This window comes from Lonchura striata, chromosome 24 (assembly GCF_050655825.1).
Source record: "Lonchura striata isolate lonStrDom1 chromosome 24, ASM5065582v1, whole genome shotgun sequence".
NCBI lineage: Eukaryota > Metazoa > Chordata > Aves > Passeriformes > Estrildidae > Lonchura > Lonchura striata.
Genome location: NC_140726.1, coordinates 7,318,421 through 7,337,398, shown reverse-complemented (window position 1 = coordinate 7,337,398; position 18,978 = coordinate 7,318,421). Strand labels below are relative to the sequence as shown.

General features: G+C 48.5%; 1 protein-coding gene across 1 annotated transcript in view; it reads left to right on the top strand.

Moving 5' to 3' along the window:
* Positions 1–18,978, top strand: part of GRIK4 (glutamate ionotropic receptor kainate type subunit 4) — a 207,878-nt gene that overhangs the window by 69,624 nt on the left and 119,276 nt on the right. The gene's annotated exons all lie outside the window — the stretch shown is intronic.

Sequence of the window (18,978 nt, the reverse complement as noted above, 5' to 3'; positions counted from 1 at the left end):
TTAATACGTATTCATTTTCTTCCCACCAGCCCTTAACAATTGTCCTTCCTCTGATGAGAAGATCAGAGAGAAAAAGACACAGAGAAGTCTGAGACTTGAAAAAATAATGGGGAAATGGCTCAAAATGACTTAAAAAAATAATGGGGAAATGACTCAATATAATCAAAATGTTTTCCCAGAGATACTCTGGAGTGATTCTTGGACAGGGGAATCCTCCCTGCCGGGTGGGGTGTCCCTGTGCAGGTGAAAGGTTTTCCTGCATTTTGGGAATGTTCTGCCTGGAATTTGTACATGAAATGCAGTTTATGGTGAGCTGACACACTGGCTGAAGTTCCTCCTTGCATTTCGGGAATGTTGTCTCCCTCCTTTTGTAAATGAAATTGAGTTTGTGGTGAGTGGAGACGCTGAGCTCCTCCCTGAATTCTGGGAATGTCCTTCAGTTTGTACATGAAATGCAGTTGATGGTGAGTTGACACACTGGCTGAAGTTCCTCCGTGCATTTTGGGGAAGTTCTGTCTTTAGTTTGTACATGAAATGAGGTTTATGGTGAGCTGACACGCTTGCTGAGCTCCTCCATGCATTTTGGGAATGTTCTCTCCTTCTTCTTGTCAATGAAATTAGTTTCTAGTGAGTTGACACGCTCGCTGAGTTCCTCCCTACATTTTGGGAACGTTTTCTACTTCTTTTTGTAAGTGAAATGCAGTTTATGGTGAGCTGACACACTTACTGAAGCTTCTCCCTGCATTTTGGAGATGCTCTCGCTTTCCTTTTATAAATGTAAATAGTTTATGGTGAGTTGACAGAGTTGCTGAAATTCCTCCATGCATTTTGGGCATGTTGTCTCTTCCTCTTGTAAATTAAATTACTTTATGGCGAGTTAACACAGTTGCTGAGCTCCTCCCTGCATTTTGGAGGTATTCTGTCTCTGGTTTGTAAATGAAATGCAGTTTATGGTGAGCTGACAACGCTTGTTGAAGCTCCTCCCTGCATTTTGGAGATGTTGTCTCTTCCTCTTCTAAATGAAAGGCAGTTTATGGTGAATTTCCGTATTTGTGTTGGTTCTCCTGGTGTGGACATTGCCATTCCTGTGTGAAATCAAAGCCACCCCTCAAAGAGCCACCGAGGAGCTAAAATCACCTCCTGCCACGTCCTACCCCTCTCCTAAACTCCACAGAAAATGAAAGATTTCTCTCACAAATATATCTGCCCTCCATCGATGAGCAAGGGGTGCCAGAGCCCAGCTGCCCCCAGCTCAAGGAGCTGTGAAAACCCCAAACCACCCCATTTTACAGGGAAGCCCCTTGAGCCCAGCCTCCTTTGGGCTGTGCTGAGAAGCCCAGGGGGAGGCACCATCATTTCCCCTGGCTGCGAGTGCAGGTTAAAGAACAGAAAAACATCCAGAAACCTCATAATGGAACTCCCCTCCCAGAACTGGCACTTTGCTGTGCTGTTTGGACAGGAAACTGCTTCCCCTGGCTGCTCCCCCTGCAGCCACCAGCCGCCTTCATTCATTTTTTGTTGCAGATAAGCAGCCAATCCATTCCTGTCCCCATTTGCAACTTTCACAGGTGACACACTTGAAGTAAAAATTACCTCTCCCCTCTGCTGGTGGAGCATGAGGCAGCTCAGGAAATATGGGGAGGGAGGGTGTGAGCTGGCAGGAGCCTGGGAAGGGTGGCTGGGTGTTTTATATCCCTGGAATCCCTGATTCATGTGGAGCACTCCCTGCACGCTCCCAGCCCTGCTGCCTGCATTTCACCTTGATGGGCACATCCTCCACTCGAGCCAGCAGGCAGGGATGGGGATGGAATGTGAGTTAGCAGGATGCTGAAGGTGAAAATCCTTCCTTTTGCTTTGCGCCCCATCTTTTTGGAGAGTATTCTGGGGTTTTTGGGAGTGTGGAATAAAAGGGGAGCTCCTCTGACAGCACAGAGCTGCAAACCTGGGGTCAGTTTGTTTCCCACCTCCCCAGAGTAAAAGGTGAAGATGTTTGAGATCCTGAAGGATTGAATGAAAATCCTTCCTTTTGCTTTGTGCCCCATCTTTTTGGAGAGTATTCTGGGGTTTTTGGGAGTGTGGAATAAAAGGGGAGCTCCTCCAGAAGCACAGAGCTGCAAACCTGGGGTCAGTTTGTTTCCCACCTCCCCAGAGTGAAAGCTGAAGGTGTTTGAGACCTGGGACTGTGATTTTCAGCTTTTGAGGACTGGAAACTCAAATCTGTGCTGCAGCTTCCAGGTGGGAATGGCAGCTGCCTTCCAGCTTGCTTTGGTTTGGGGGGTTTGATGAGTGTTGTTCCTTCAAGCCACAGTTTCATTTTTACAGTGCCTCCAACAAAAAAGTTAATAAAAATAAAGTGCAGAATAAAAAGAGGGGGAAAAAATATTACCAGCAGCCCTGAAATCATTCCCAAATGCATGCTTTTGGCAAGGCAGGGAGATATGGTATCTAGCAACATAAATCAATGCTCTGCATAAGGAAGGAAAAACAGGCCAGCAAGAACATTTAAATATTCAAAGAAAATGCGAGAAAATGTTAAAACAATCCTGAAAACCATCTGATAAGGGGCTGCTGAAATGCAAGGGGATGTGATCAGTCATGGCAGGTGAGCTGGGCAGTGTCAGGGTGGGTTCCTCACCAGGAAAAAGAGATTATTCCCTGCAGCTCTTGGCTTCCAGGCAGAAGGGAACTCGGTGGTGCTGAGTCAGGGACACTTGGCTTGCCAAGCGAGCCCTGAGCTCGCCTGCTGCTGCTTTTTTGGGGGTTTGGGCTGGATCTTGGCCCTGGCAGCCCTGGGTGGAGTGGAGAGGCAGCAGATTGCTTCATCTGGGAGCGAATTTCTGCTGGCTGGGCAGGACCCACAGCGAGTGTTGCATTGCAGTGAGCTGGAGAGGCATCATCTGTGCAAGGCATGGAGCAGAATTTGGGCTACAGGGTCACCTTCCCCGTGCCTCTGGCTGCAGAGGAGCAGTCTGGAGGCTCCTGTTTGTCTCCTTGGTACAAAGCAGGGCAAAACCATCAGTGCAGACTTGTTTTTTTTTCAGCCTTACATTGTTTGTTCCCTCCTGATGCAGCCCTGGAGAAACTCTCCTCGTTCCTGTTTTTTTCCTGGAGACCTTGGTGGGGAAATCCGGGTTGTAAAAAAGCTTTGTTCAAAATGGTGATGTTTTACTGAGAATGGCTTTTGTCAGTCAGTTCCCTGCTCTGTCGGGGTGAATTTATTATCTCTGTGGACCTCAAAAGCTGGGTCTGATCATGGAGGGAAGGAGCAGGCAGGGATGGGAGTGTTCTCAACAGCTTTAAGAGCTCTGGGATGGCAGGAATTGCCTCCAGGCAGCCTGGAGCCCTTGGAAGAACCAGTGCAAAGCCTCCCAAAATATCCTGGGAGCTCTTGCACACGTTGTGTTGCATCCAGACACCCCAAAAAACAAAAATCAGCTCCCCCCTGCCCTCCAGGGTAGCATCTCTCCTGGCCCTGCTTTCCTGCAGCACACAAAGTGTGTGGGAGCAGTTCTGGGTTTGTTTTTTCACCCGTTCACTCATGCTGAAGGAGGTGTCAGGAAATTTGCCTGAGTTATTTACTGGGTTATTTACTCGGCCTCACTGAGCAGAGCGTGGGGGCCCTAAATTGGCATTCTCTGGCTTTATTCATTGGGTGTGCTAAAGGAGCTCATTTAAAATTCATACCCTGCCCAAAACTGTAGTTTATCCGTGGAATCGCCCTCACCAGGAGCAGGATCAGGATCTGACAGAGGATCTGCTGGCAAACTCCTTGCAAGGCCTCCTGCAGCCCTTCAGGATTTCCTCTGCCCGTGAAAATCTCTTCCCTGCCTCTGTGTCCCAGCTCTGCAATCTTTAAGGGTTTAAGGGTGTTTTTTTTGGTGGATCTTGATGTTTTCCTGCCCCATATCCAGGGACTGTGCATCCACCTGTGGATGTCACTGCTGTCACTGTCACTGCTGTCCCAGTGCTTTGTGCTTCCATCCCCCAGGTTTGTGCTCCGAGTCCTCATGAACCCCTGGGTGTCACTGGGGGTGTCACTCTGGGCAGTTTGTCCTTGTTTCCAGGCATGATTCCAGAATTCTGGGGTGCCTGAAGGGCTGTGAATCTCCTGTGTCTGCTCTGATGGTGGAACAAGAATCACAGGATCACAAAATGGTTTAGGTTGGTTTAAAGATCCAGTTCCACACCCCTGTAATGGGCAGGGACACCTCCCACTGTCCCAGGATGCTCCAGCTTGTCCTTGAACATTTCCAGGGATCCAGGAGCAGCCACAGCTTCTGTGGCACCTGTGCCAGGGCCTCACCACCCTCCCAGGGAAGGATTTCTTCCCAATATCCCATTTAAACCTACTCTTTTTGAGTTTCAAGCCATTGCCCCTCATCCTGTCACTCCAAGCCCTTGTAAAAAGCTCGTCTCCATCTTTCTGCAGCTCCTTCATGCACTGCAAGGCACAATGAGGTCACCCCAAAGCCTCTCTTCTCCAGGCTGAACAATCCAATTCTCTCAGCTTTTCACATCAAGAAGATGTTCTGGGGGACTCCTCAGAGCTGTGTGAAGCCACTGGCACTCAGCTTGTGTGCTGAAGGAGGTGGGAGGAGGCAGAGTGGAGCTTTTTCTGCATCCCAGTGTTTGTGTGGTGCCCCTTTATCCCCAGCCCATCCCTCTGTCACGGCTGTGGGCAGCAGAGCATAGTTTGTACAGCCCCAGATCCCCCTTGAGCAGTTTGTGATACACTAAACCACTTTTGCAGTGAGTAAAGGGCCCAGAGCTGCCCTGGTGGTGCAGTTTGTCCACAGGTGTGGCTGAAAGTTCCTCCATGTGGGAATCCAGGGCTTCCCTCTGGCTGCCCTGGGACCCTGTCAGGGGTCAGGAACCCCCCTGGACAGAGCCCCCAGAGACACTGGCTGTGATCTCTGCCCATGGAAAAGAGTTTTCAATCTTACAGGATCAATTACCAGCTCTGAGTGTTTGATATCAGTAATAATTAAGTGTGGCACGGGTGCAAAAGTAAAATTTTAGGATTCTAGATGAGGGGTCCAAAGGGGACAAGCTGGAGGAAATTGGGTGTGCCTTGTCCTTTTTCTCCTTCTTCATGCCCTCCATGTCTCACTGTGGTGTTGGCATTTTTCTGTTGGTTCAGGCTGGGGACACACTGTCCAACGTAGGTGACAGATATTGGCACGTTCTTGTAAATGCAGCCCAGGGAGTTTCTGGTATTTAATGTTTGTCACATCCCACTGAGGGCAGAGCCCCACACGCTGCCCTGCAGGACAGAGCTGGGCAGGGCAGCAGAACATGTGAGAGATAAACAGAATAAACAACCTGGAAACCAGCACAGACCAATGATGGCTTCTGCTTTGGCAGGGGGTGACAGACAGAGACTTTCTACAATCTCAGAATCATCAATAGCTCAGATTCTGACACCTCCATGCATTTTGGGGAAGTTCTGTCTTTAGTTTGTACATGAAATGCAGTTTATGGTGAGCTGACACACTTGCTGAGCTCTTCCATGCATTTTGGGAATGTTCTCTCCTTCTTCTTGTCAATGAAATTAGTTTATGGTGAGTTAACACGCTTGCTGAGTTCCTCCCTACATTTTGGGAATGTTCTCTATGAACATTCTAAAGAACGAGCTTTAAAGACCTTAAAGAGGTAAAAATGGACAATATCAGCAGTGGAATTGGGGATAGTTCAGTTCAGCTCCCCAGGACACACAGAATTCTCCTGCAGGCAGTGCAGGGAAGATCCCACAAGGCAGAATTAGCATTTTAAAGGGTGCAGGCAGTCCCTGGGTGCTGGGGAAGGAGGACGCTGATGTCAGCAGGTACCAAATTCTTCCTCCCAGGTGTCAGGAGGAGGTGGCGGGGGGAGAAACCCAGCTGTAGGCAGGCAGTGTGGCTTTGTGGCAGATTTTGTGCCATCCCCAGCTTCCCACCTCCTGTTTGCAGCTGGCTCACGCAGCTTGAAGCTCCTCTTCTCCCTCCTGCTGGAAACATTTAACACACACAAAGCACAAACTCCTTTCCTGGTGTAGCTCTGCCTTCACCAAGCCCTTTGTGGATGCTCCTGATGGATCTGGGATAAAGTGGCCGTGGATTTGCTGTTCCCCAGCAGAGAAATGGCCTTAGCCTGGCTCTGAACCCAGCCAGGCTGCTGTGATCAGCTCAGAGCACAGGAGCAATCTGCAGGGCTCACATGGTGGTGCTGTTGCTGGAAAACCTCTCCACTTGTCATGAGGATTAGTGTTTAATCCCAGCCTGGCTTGGGGAGTGGGGTGGGAGGAGGGTGTAGTTATTGGGATACAATATTAATATTTCCTCCAATATTAAAAAGAGTCAGTTTAGTTCATTAAAGCAAAGTAGGTTTGTAGTTATTTATCATTTGCTGCTGGGGACTGGTGAGAGGTTGAGAAAAATACAATATTCATCTGCTATCTGGAGTCTTTTAATTTTGTTCTGATTATTCTTCTTGGAGAGCGATGTCTTATTTATGGGTTTTGAGTTATGTGCATAAATATTTTTTTTAAATCACCTGTAAATGTGCCAAGCCCTTCAGCAAAGCCTCCTTTAGACTTACAGTGAATCACAAATGGTTTGGGTTGGAAGGATTTTAAAGATTACCCAGTTCCAACCCCCTGACAGGGACAGGGACATCTTCCACCGGGTCTGGTTGCTCCAAGCCCTGTCCAACCTGGTTTTGGTCACTTCCAGCATCCAGGGGAAGGCACAGCTCTGGGCACGTTTTATCCTTGGATTCTTTGCAGTTCTCCCCAGGAATTCTGTTCCTGTGCTCCAGCACTGGGAGGAGTGGCTGCCACTGCCCCATCTCCTTCACCCTCCCTGTCCTGAGCCATCTCCTTAAGGCCACTCACCCACGGAGTCTGCTCAAGGATAAAATGGGATGGTTGTTTTCAGGAAAAGGCAAACTGTTCAAAAAGGGGCTGGTGACTGGTGCAGTCATTTATCCACCCTGCTTTTCTCTGGAATGGCCTGGTGAAAGGTGTTTCCTTGAAAGCTTTGCTGCAGGACACTGGGGCAAGGTGCTGAGGCTCAGCCGCGGTCGGTGGTGGGCACCGGGCGGTCTCCAGGAGGTTTGCACGCTATTCCCACTAAACCTGTGGGTGCAGCTTTTCCCGGGGCTGTGCTCAGCACCCTGGCAGCCTGCAGAGGCAGGAGGAGGCTCATTAGCACCACGGAAGTGTGAGCAAAAACTGCGGGAGGAGCGCGAGCGCTTCCGAGTGGGAGCCGCGAGCAGCCGCGAGCGAATAAACTGAGGGATGCGGAAACTCCAGGGGATGCACAAACCCCAAGGGATGCACAAACCCCGAGGGATGCACAAACCCTGCAGCCCTGCTCAGCTTTGTCTCAGGGTCTGCAGTGCTGGGATGACCCCAAGAGTGTAAAAGTCCTCATTTCCCAGCCCATGCAGCCAAAGAAGAAATCCGAGTGTGTAGAATCGGCTTCTCAAGGTTGTTTATTTTTCCTTATCTAGAATATTCTTTCTCTGACCTGCTGAGCTCTGTCCATGCCATTCTGTCTGCCCTCAGGGCAGTGTTTGCATTTTATGTCAAAAAATACGTGTGTCATGTTTACAATAACGTGCCAATATCTGTCATTTGTGTTGGGCAGTGTGTCTGTACCTTAAACCAACAGGAAAGTGTCACCAGCACAGCAAGGCATGGAGGGCAAGGAGAAGGAGAAGGCTGGGACACGCCCAAACCTCTCCATCTTGTCTCCTTGAACCCCATTCTAAAACCCCCAAAATTCCATTTTTTTCACCCTGTGTTAATTCAACTACCACACTACTCAAACCCTTGTGGCTTGTAATTCCTCACACAGAGTTGGCAGTTTTTTCCATGGGCTGAAATCAAAGCCACAGGTGTTTTTGAGCTCTTGCCAGGGTCTGGGGACAGCCAGGGCATCCAGAGGGATGTGCTGGGCTCCGACTTTGCTTTCCAGCACTGAGAGGGGCCTTTCTGGCAGATTTAGTACCCAGGCAGGACTGGGTACCAAAGGAGGGAGGGATCGGTGGCTTCCTCCACCGTGGAGGTTTGTCCGCCAATTTTATGTGGTCAAGGCTGGATGTGTTTGGCTTAAAAATCAACTGAGCCTCATCCTGTAGGGAAACTCTGTGGAAAATAGAGGGGCTTGGTGCAGAGTAGGGAAATTCCATGGAAAAAAGAGGGATTTGGTATAGAGTAGGGAAATTCCATGGAAGAAGAGGGATTTGGTGCAGGGCAGGGAAACTTCATGGGAAAAAAAGAGGAATTTAGTGCAGAGTAGGGAAACTCCATGGAAAAAAGAGGGATTTGGTGCAGAACAGGGAAACTTCTTTGGAAAAAAGAGGGATTTAAGACAGATGAGGGAAACTTCATTGGAAAAAAGAGGGATTTGGTACAGAGTAGGGAAATTCCATGGAAGAAAGAGGGATTTGGTGCAGAACAGGGAAACTCCATGGAAGAAAGAGGGATTTGATACAGGGTGAGGAAACTCCATGGAAAAAATGAGGGGCTTGGTGCAGAACAGGGAAACTCCATGGGAAAAAAGAGGGATTTGGTACAGAGTAGGGAAATTCCATGAAAAAAGCAGGATTTGGTGCAGAGTAGGGAAAGTCCATGGGAAAAAGAGGGATTTGGTGCAGAGTAGGGTAACTCCATGGAAAAAAGAAGAATTTAGTGCAGAGTAGGGAAACTCCATGGGAAAAAAGAGGGATTTGGTACAGAGTAGGGAAATTCGATTAAAAAAGCAGGATTTGGTGCAGAACAGGGAAACTCCATGGGAAAAGAGGGATTTGGAGAAGGTGTCCAGCACCAGGCAGACTGTGCCCAGCAAAGCAGTGCCCCTTGCCTGGCGTGGGAGGGCTCTGCCTCTCTCCAGGCTGCAGCTTTGCCACGTAACATAAAACATAATGAGCTCCTCGTCTCCAGCGGAGGAATCCAGCACTATAATAATATGAATAATAAATAATAAGCAGATTTATATTTTAAATCAGTGCCACAGGGCATGGAGTGAGGAGGGATGGGGAGGGAGTCAGCCAGACAGATCATCTTTTTCTATCTTTTGCACCTCTGTGGCAAGAGTTATTTTTCCTGATCTGTTCCTATTCATTAATGTCCGAGAGGCAGGTTATATTATCCACCCCAGGAGGCCTCTAAGCTTTGTTTTGATTCATTATATATCCACATACATATTATATAGATATAGATCTCTCTGTGCAGAGCAGCTGGATGGGGAAACCGGCTGGTAGTTATGGAAAAGAGCCACGTTACTTAAGCAGAAAATCAACGTTCTATTTCTTCACTCTCTTGTTTATTGAAAGCCATTTAGCCACCAGCACGGGGGAAGCTGTGGTGCCCCTGGGCACAACAGCAGCTGCTGCCCTGGCCTGCGTGGCTTTGTGGTTTTGGAAGGTGACTGGGTTGGAAGCAGGTGCTAATTCAGTAGGAAAAGGGAAATTTAAGGAGAGGAGCCAGGGGTTGGTCAGTGGAAAGGTGACATTTATCTCTTCCAGGCACAGTGCTGAGCTGTGGCAGGGTGACAGAGGACAGGCATGCATAGGTGCATGTACAGAATTTTGTATCAAAGGTCTGGTTTTTTACACTTGTTCCTGAATATTAAACATTCTCCCGGAGCCAAGGATCAGGATCTGAGAGTCGTGTAACTTGTTTTATATCTAAATACTGTTCCTGCCCCTGGGCAGCACTTTGTGTATTTAGCTGCTGAGCCACTTCTAATACAGATCTTTTTGTTTCACACAGAGGAAGCTACTGATAGCAAGATCTACTCTGCAATTTCTTTCATTATTTTTTCATATATATATGTGAATAAAAAAGTCAATTACATGAATGAAAGATCCTTGGTTGCCTGCCTAAACAGCTGCCAAAATGAATTCCAACTCGGAGCCAAATTCAGCGAAGCCGGAATTTCTGCAGAGAGCTCCAGTGTGGCGTGAGATGGGATTGTGCAGGAGGCTGCATTACAGATTCCTGCTGCCCAGCCCCTCGCCCCTGGCTATCCGTGTGGGCAGCCAGCAAGGATGGATTTCACTCCTCTGCAGGGCTGGATTAAATCTCCTCCTCGGAGCCGTGCTGGGGTGAGGGCACCGCCCTGCCAGGAGCTGCCCTGGCACCCGGAGCACCTGGAACTCGGCGCCAGGCTCGGCGGTGCTCGGAGCTCCAAATCCCTTCTCCCCACAGAGCAATTAACCTGCCTGCGAGGAACCAGCTGAAGTGAGCAGCAGAATTTTGGGCTTGTGGGCAGGAGCAGGGTGGAGTTAGAAAACCTGGATAAGCACAGAGGGGAGGCAAATCCTCCACAGAGGCAGGAGCAGTTCTGGGAATGACTCCTGAGGATGGGGCACCTCTGGATGCCTGGCTGAAGAGCATGTTCCTTGTTTTTAGGGAAATGCTGGTCTGTAGTGACCACAATGTGATCTGAAGGTCCTTTTCGGGCAGTGAGGGGGAGGAGAGCCTTGCAGATTTTAGGTAGATGCCCAATTTCCTCAAGCTGAGTTGAGATAAAACCGAATTTGTCACCTGGGAGCTGTTGGAACCTTTCTGGGAAGGACAGGAGGAGGATGGCAGATGGGAGAAGGAAGACAAAAAGCCACTCCAGCTCCAGCCTGTCGGAGCAGAGCTGAGATCCACCCTGGCAGTGCAAGGAAGGGCTCTTTGTGCTCGGGGTTTATTCCTCCTGCTCTGTTTCTCTTGGCACATTCCCTCGTCCTTGCTCTGTGGATGGGTGGGTTGCAAGCTCAGGAGCTCTCAGGCTGCCACGTGCCCAGAGCTGAGCTCAGTGAGGTGTTTAGGGCCTCTTGCTGAGCTTTATGCACTGCAGGGCTGCTGGGCAACCTTCCCAGAAGAGGAGCTTTGACCTAGCAGGGCACTTCTCTCGAGTGCCCCTCTGCAGCTAATTGCTGCTGGCTCGGTGTCAGATAAACACAGCCCCTGAGAGGCTGAAATCCCAAATTGTCCTGGCTGGGATTCAGCAGCTCCCACTCTGCATATCCAGGTGTTAGGGACGCACAGTACTTGGAAAATTCCCAATCCCAGAAGTGGAGAACAAGCTGCTGACAAAGCAGGGGGAGTGGTGGGTCCTGCCCTTCCTTTGCTCCAGCTTTGTGCTCCTCTTCCTCCTCTTCTCCCTCGCAGAGACCTCACTGTGGTGAGATCCAAGCTGGAAAAAAACCCAAAAACACTTTGGGAAAAGAGGAGGATGGAAAAGAAAACTACTGGGGGAAAAGGAAGGATGGAAATGAAAAATCACTGGGGGAAAAGGGAAGGATGGGAAAGGAAACCACTGAGGGAAAAGGGAAGGGTGGGAAAGAAAACCACTGGGGGAAAAGGGAATGGTGGGGAAGAAAAGTACTGAGGGAAAAGGGAATTATGGAAAAGAAAACCACTGGGGGAAATGGGAAGGATGGAAAAGAAAATCACTGGGGGAAAGGGAAGGATGGAAAATAAAAGCACTGGGGGAAAGGGAAGGATGGGAAAGAAAATGACTGGAGGAAAAGGGAAGGATGGAAAGACCTGAAAGAATGAAATTTGTGCTTTTCTCTGGATATCAGCTGTAAAAAGCAGGAGAGCATGTGGGAGAGAAGGACAACACCCAGGGCACAATCTGTGGCAGAAAGGGCTGGGAGCAGGCAGGGAAAATGGGAAAATGGGGGCCTTTTGTTACTGGGACAACCACCCAAGAGCACTGTGTCACATTAGGGTGGCATCATAGCCCAGAGCCCTTCTTGGGGGTGTTCCTTGGAGAGGAGTGCCAAAGGAGCACTGAGGATGTCAGGAGTGGGGAGGGATGGCTCCTTTTGCTTTCCATCACTCATGAATTCCTCTTGCACCTCCAGCCACTGGAGGGGCTTGGAGAGACTGAGTGGAACTTTATGTGAAAGTGATGGCTGAATGTCAATGCTGCTGTTGAAGCCAATTTGGGAGCTGGAAAGTGCTAAAAGAATTAAAATTGTTAAATGGAAATAAGTCTACTTGGTTGAGATAAAATAGGGTTTAAATGAGTGAAATTATCAGTGGACTACCCTTGTTAGAGCACTGCCTTATTTAATAAACTGAGTTTTAATCTGCTGTGAGCACTCCTGAAGGGAAAGCTCAGCCTGTGGAGATGCAGGGATATGATGGAGGGGAAGGACCAGCGGTGCCATCCTCCTCTAGAATGGATCCACAGGAGCGAGAATTTGCCCAGGGTGCTTCGTACTCTCAGAGGGACCTGGTTCACTGTTGGAACTCAAAATGTCTCTCAGACATTTTTAGAGGTTCCAGGCCTTGGTCAGAAGCATTTGAGACCCTGGCAGGCAGCTGGAAACAGCTGTGATTTTGAGTTTGAGCCATGGAATGAGTTACCACCTTTGAGGGTAGAGCAAGCAGTCACAAAGGGTTAGATAGTATAGTAAAAGTAGTTACAAAACAGAGGGGAAATTTTTTTAGTATTGTACAGGGGGGTTTTAGCACCTGTACAGGGGAGGTTTTTACTTTGTGCATGGGGGTCAGAAGTTCTAAGATGGAGGAAAGTGGGCTGAGCCTGTTCTTCCTCCTTCTTCTTCCTTGCCTCCATGTTCTTGGTGACGTTGGCACTCACAGATTGGTTTAGAGTAGAAAAGCACTTTGTAATATAGATAGGAGGTACTGGGGAAAAACTGTAAACATGTAATATGTAAAATATCATATAAAAGACAGCAGCAGCCCTGGGCGGGAGAGAAGAAGCAGTCGGGGTCAGAGAGGATGTCAGGGTGTGTGTGTGCCTCTGCCTGAGCTGTGAGCAAACCACAGCAGCCCCAGAAGAAAATCTTTTAGATAACTTGCAATAAACTGCCTTGAGACTGAACAAGAGGCTGCGGAGTTTTTCTTTGGAAGCTCGGGCTGGAGGAGAGACTTTTACACCACACGAGACCCCAGACCAAGCCTGGGATTCTCACAGTTCACTGCTTTACAAGGCTGATCTTCGTTTGAGTTTCTCTTGCTGAACTGGGGTGGGATCCCCTGGGTACCTCTGGGGAGCATTTTCAGAGCAGAGCCACACGGTGCTGCATCCTCTGGGGTAAATGGGTGCAGTCAGAGTCCCCTGGAGCCCTGGCAAGGGGTGCTGCAGAGGGAGCAGCCTGACATCCTCTCTGACCCCGACTGCTTCTTCTCTCCCACCCAGGGCTGCTGCTGTCTTTTATATGGGACATTACGTGTTACATGGGTACAGTTTTCCCAATGCCTATTACCTATATTAAATGGTGATTTTCTATCTTTTATATGGTACATTACGTGTTACATGTTTGCAGCTTTCCCCAATGCCTATTACCTATATTAAATGGTGATTTTCTATCTTTTATATGGTACATTACATGTTACATGGTTACAGTTTTTCCCAAGGCCTATTACCTATATTAAATGGTGCTTTTCTACTCTAAACCAATCTGTGAGTGCCAACATCACCAAGAACATGGAGGTAAGGAAGGAGAAAGAAGGAGGACAGGGCAGGCCCAAATCCCAAATCCATCTTAAAACCTCTGACCCCATGTACAAAACCAAAACCCCCCTGTACAGCACTCAAAAATTCTTCCCTCTACTTTGTGACTACTTCTACTCTAATATCCAAACTTTTGTGACTTCTTGTTCTTCCTGCAAGGTTGGTAACTCATTCCATGGCTCAAACCCAAAATCCCAGCTGTTTGCAGCTGCCTGCCAGGGTCTCAAATGCTTCTGACCTAAACCTGGAACCTCTAAAAATGTCTGAGGGACATTTTGAGTTCCAACACCTACCCATGATTTTAAGTTTCTTTCAGGCCCAACCCATTCTGGGGTTTTTTGATTTCCTCGTTGCTGCCCTTGTGAATGACAAACTGTGGCTGTTTGTTGTCCCGGGGCTGTCAGATTTCATTGTGAGGAAATGAGAAGCATTTTCAGGCATTAGCTGGCAGCACAGAGAGTTTTAGAGTAGCAGTTCATGCCACTGAACATGCTTTTGGAGGATGTGTCCTCATGCTTGGAGAATCAATTAACCTCGAAAACATTTGGTGGCTTGGTTTGAAGAACACTGGCTCTGAGAATTTCCTCTCCTGCTGCTAAAATCAGCCACATTCAGCGTGAAGCATGGATGGTTTCTAGCACTGAAAGGTGAAGTGAGAACAAAAAAAAAAAAAAGAAAAAAGAGAATAAAATAACTGCATAATACCAGAAGAAATGAAAAAAAAAGAAAAAAAAAAGAGAAAAGAGCATCTGTGTGACTAAAACCCTTCTGAAAACCAGTCATTTGCTGAATATATTTTGTTTTAAATGTCCTGGCTCTGTTCTCTGCTCTTCCCCACCCTCCCCATCTGGAAAGCATCCAGCATTATCCGTGCTTGGAAAGGCAGCACTGGCTGTGTGTTCTGCCCGAGCCAGCACCTGCAGGGAGCTGCAACAGGTCCCTGTCTGCCTGCTTGGTGTTTTTGGAGTTTTTTTTTTGGGGGGAAAGCAGAATTATCCGTGCACAGCAGTGGGGAAGGGCATCCTCACCTGCTCTGCTCGCAGGGTCAGGACAAAGGCTCCTCTACTTCTGGAATATCATCCTTTCCCCGCTGCTTTTATGGATTTATCTGCCAGAGCTGAATTAAAGCAGCTTTGGGGAAAAAGTGTTACAACCTCCTCGACCTAAAGTTCTCACCCCAGCAGCTTCATCCTTTCCCATTCCACAGTGGGCTCTGGGAGGGTGGATTTTGCTTTCAGCTGCAAAAAAAGTGAAAAATACCGTGGGATTTAGTGCAGACATTGCTGCTCACATCTCTCACCTCTTTCTCCCTTCTGATTCTGGCAGCTCAGCCCTGGGTTTTGAGGAGCTCTGTATTAAGAATTTCCAGGAGAAGCACCAAATTCTGGCTTCTCCTTCTCATTCCTTGGGTATTAAATCAGAATGGGTTCCATCAGAAAGCTGAGAATCTGGAAATGTGAAGTATTAGCATTGGGTTTAGGTGTCAGGTTGTTTTCCAGGCAGGTGAGCAACACCTGAGCAGGTGGATTTCTTGTTGCACTGAGAGCACCGGGGGCTGAGAGCTGTGGTTGTTCCACAGGGTTCTGGCTGGGTTTTTTTTCTGTTTTTTTGTAATCCTGGGCACGCCACACTCATGCTTTGGATTTCAGTCTCAGTTTTCTAATCTGCTTTCTGACCTATAGAAGAAAATAGCTGGTAATTATTTGTTTACTTTGTGCAATTCAACTGTGCAAGAGCTTCCTTAGAAGAGCCAGGCTGGGTGATTAGGAGGGGAGGTTTATTTTATTTTGGTTTAGTTTATTTTCCCTGGCATGTTGTCTTTATGTTTGGGAGGGCTGAATATCTTGGGGGGTGGGGGGAGGTTTGCCATTTTTAGGAGGATTGAACTCTGTGGCTGCATCAAAAAGTGAGAAATGGAGCAGAAAGGGGTTGAAAAGTCATTTTTTATGTGCTGTCTTGTCAGGGTTTGTGAGATGGGGCTGGCCTGAGGCTGGGAGCACAGCAGTGTCACCCTGATGGATTTGGATGGACTTTAAGGCACAGCCTGGGCTGATTTTCCCCCATGTTATTCCTCAAATTCACTCTCACCCCACGCTGCACTGCAGTTCTGGGAAAGCAGGAGAGTGCTGAGCATCCTGCAGACAACGAAACCTCTCTTCTGGGCTGGGATTATTCAACTAATCTCGTGATTATGGTGATAATCCCCTTTGCAGGGACGCCCCTCTCCAAGGAGCTTTTCCCTCGGGCCTTTCCAAGTCCCAAATCCCATTTTCTCCTAATGCTGAAGTGCTCTACATTAAATTAAGGCACTCTCAGGGATCAGAGGTGTAAAAGTCCTGTGATATTAAAAGCTCTGCAGTCTTTTGCCTGACTGATCCTCCTGGGGTTCATGGTGGGGATGGAGAAGAGGGGCTCTGCTGTTGGAGAAGAGATGGATTTTTACCTTTTACCCCTTATTTTTGGAGCAGAACAAGCTGTGGACAGTGCCACAGCCTGGCCAGTGATGCCCTGAAGGCCAGATGATTCCAGGTAGGATTTTCCTGCAGGGAAAGCATCTCCTTTCCCTCTCCTGCTGCCAGGTGCTTGGCGGCAAATAAACATTTTGCTCACAACTCATTGGAGGTGGCATCTAACCAGATGTGCTCTCACTTGGTGCAGCAGGAGATTTATTTGGTTGTCCATTTATAGCTTATTATTTCCTGCTGTCTCCCCCCTCCCCAGCCTAATAGCAGTTTGCTATCCACCAGGGTATACATTTTCTTCTGATTAAGTGCTGCTTAGCCGTTGGCTGCTTGCTCATTTTACTTTTATAGACACATTTGCAGAGGCACAAGCGCCCAGGAGCAAGGGTAAGGAGAATGGAGACTCACAACTGCTTGATTAGATTGGATTTTAATAAAGTTTCCAGCCAAGCTGCAGCACAACTATTCCTCACCGTGCTGATGATCTCCAGAGGTCCCTTTCAACCCTGATTATCCCGTGGTGCTGGACAAGGGGTTGCACAGCTCCTCGCCTGTCAAGTGGGAGTGAATTCCCAAGGAATTGCTGACCAGCAGGGATCTCTGAGCTCTGCACACCTCCGAGCTCATCTCTCAGGGGCGAGGAAAGATTTTTTTTTTTTTTCCCCATCTTTCCACAGCTGCTAATTAGTCGCAGATGATGAGATAATTTATAAAAATTAGGAGCGATTATCCCTCATTGTGCTAATATAGCTTGGCAATAAAACTGCTCTTTTAAGGGGGTGACTTTTCCCTAATGCAGGGAGCAAGGCTAAAAATACATCCCTGTGTATGGCAGCAGAGAGGGGGAGCGTGCTCCATCACCACACGCAAGGAGCTCTTCCAGAAGTTCATCAGGACCACGAGAACGAGCTCAAATTGAGATGCAAGTCCCAGCCTGGCTGTTTGGGAAGATGTTCCACGGTGTCACCTTGGTGGCAGGGATGAGGGAACAACCAGTGTGGGAATGCAGAGCTTCCCTCTGGCTGCCCTGGGACCCTGGCAGGGCTCAGGAACCCCCCTGGACAGAGCCCCCAGAGACACTGGCTGTGATCTCTGCCCATGGAAAAGAGTTTTCAATCTTACAGGATCAATTACCAGCTCTGAGTGTTTGATATAAGTAATAATTAAGTGTGGCATGGGTGCAAAAGTAAAATTTTAGGATTCTAGATGAGGGGTCCAAAGGGGACAAGCTGGAGGAAATTGGGTGTGCCTTGTCCTTTTTCTCCTTCTTCATGCCCTCCATGTTTCACTGTGGTGTTGGCATTTTTCTGTTGGTTCAGGCTGGGGACACACTGTCCAACGTAGGTGACAGATATTGGCACGTTCTTGTAAATGCAGCCCAGGGAGTTTCTGGTATTGAATGTTTGTCACATCCCACTGAGGGCAGAGCCCCACACGCTGCCCTGCAGGACAGAGCTGGGCAGGGCAGCAGAACATGTGAGAGATCAACAGAATAAACAACCTGGAAACCAGCACAGACCAATTATGGCTTCTGCTTTGGCAGCGGGGCTGAAACAGAGACTTTCTACAATCTCAGAATCATCAATACCACAGATTCTGACAAACCAGCACACAGCTGCTGTGGCAGGAGGCCCCCGGCGTGGACGTGGGGCTTTGGCAGGGGATCAGCACAGGGCAGGGCTCTGCTGTCCCCATCCCCAGCAGTGACAGTGGCTCCGTGCCAGCTCCCCACGTCACCAGGCAGGAGCAGCAGCCCGCAGGGACAGCGACAGGAGCAGGAGCAGTGTTTTGTCTCCTGTGCAGCAGCCAGAGTATTGTAAATGCAGGCGAACCCAATGGGAAGAAATGACGCTGTCTGACTCAAGTCAGAAGGCTGAATTATTTATTTATTAGAACTATGTTAAAATACATCAATATACTATATAGAAGGAGGATACTCAAACTACATACTACTTTCTCTGACTCTCACACAACTCGTGACCCTCTCTGAGAGCCCAGCCCCAGGGGGGTTAGATTGGGTTGGGTTGGATTGGATTGGATTGGGTTGGATTGGATTGGATTGGATTGGATTGGCCATCAGCTCAAACAATCCTCACCTGAATCTAACCAAGCATCACCCCAGGTAAACAATTCTCCACACATGTTCCACATGGGAAAAACAAGGAGCAGAAATAGAAATTGTTTTCTCTTTCATTTGTCTCTGTGCACATCTATGAAAATCCAGAGAGGGAGAGAAGTGTGCTTGCCACACAGGGGAGCAGCATGCAGGAGCCAAAGGAGCAGGGGGGGCTCAGCTCCCAGTTTTGCCTCTCCTGTGGCACTGGGATGTGCTCCCAGCAGAGCTGGCATTGAACATTTCACCTTGATGGAGAGACCCCCAAAGAGTTCTGTGCCAGGAATGAGAGATGGATAGATGGATGGGACTCTTGGTTTTTCGATCTTTATTTTCTCTTGTTAGAAGTTCTGCACCTCCAGACTAAAAACCCAAAACTCCAAGTTTTTCACCCTGTGATAAGCTGTACTACTGTCTATTTCCCACACGTAGATTACAATTCATCCCAAAGTCTTGGAAGCTTTCCCTGTGGATGAAGGTTAAAAGCAGCATTCTCCTGGGGGTCAGGACATCTCAGGGCAGTCAGAGAAACATTTCTGGGTTCCAGCAGGGCTGAGGTTTGGTGCTGGGATTTGTTCCCAGTGCAATTTTGGGTGGGCAAGGTGCTTTTGCCCCTTCAGCTGCTCCAGGATCAACCAGGTGCGCGTGTCTGGTGGGAACTGAGAAACGGGGGGATGCTGTGGCAGTTGTTTGGAAAAAGCCATTCATTAGGCTGAGGAATGAATTTTCCATGAACTCAGAAGGCCTCCAGCACTCCCTCAGGCTCCTAATGATTTTGTCACAGCGTTAATCCCTCAGGTGAGCGGTGGCATTTTGATATCAGCAAACAAATTGCGTTTTCTGCGCCGAGAACTCAATCCAGAATCAGGCACGAGAGCAGGAAACAATTCCTCAGTGCCTAATGGGCCCTGCAGATCCCAGGCAGGGCTGG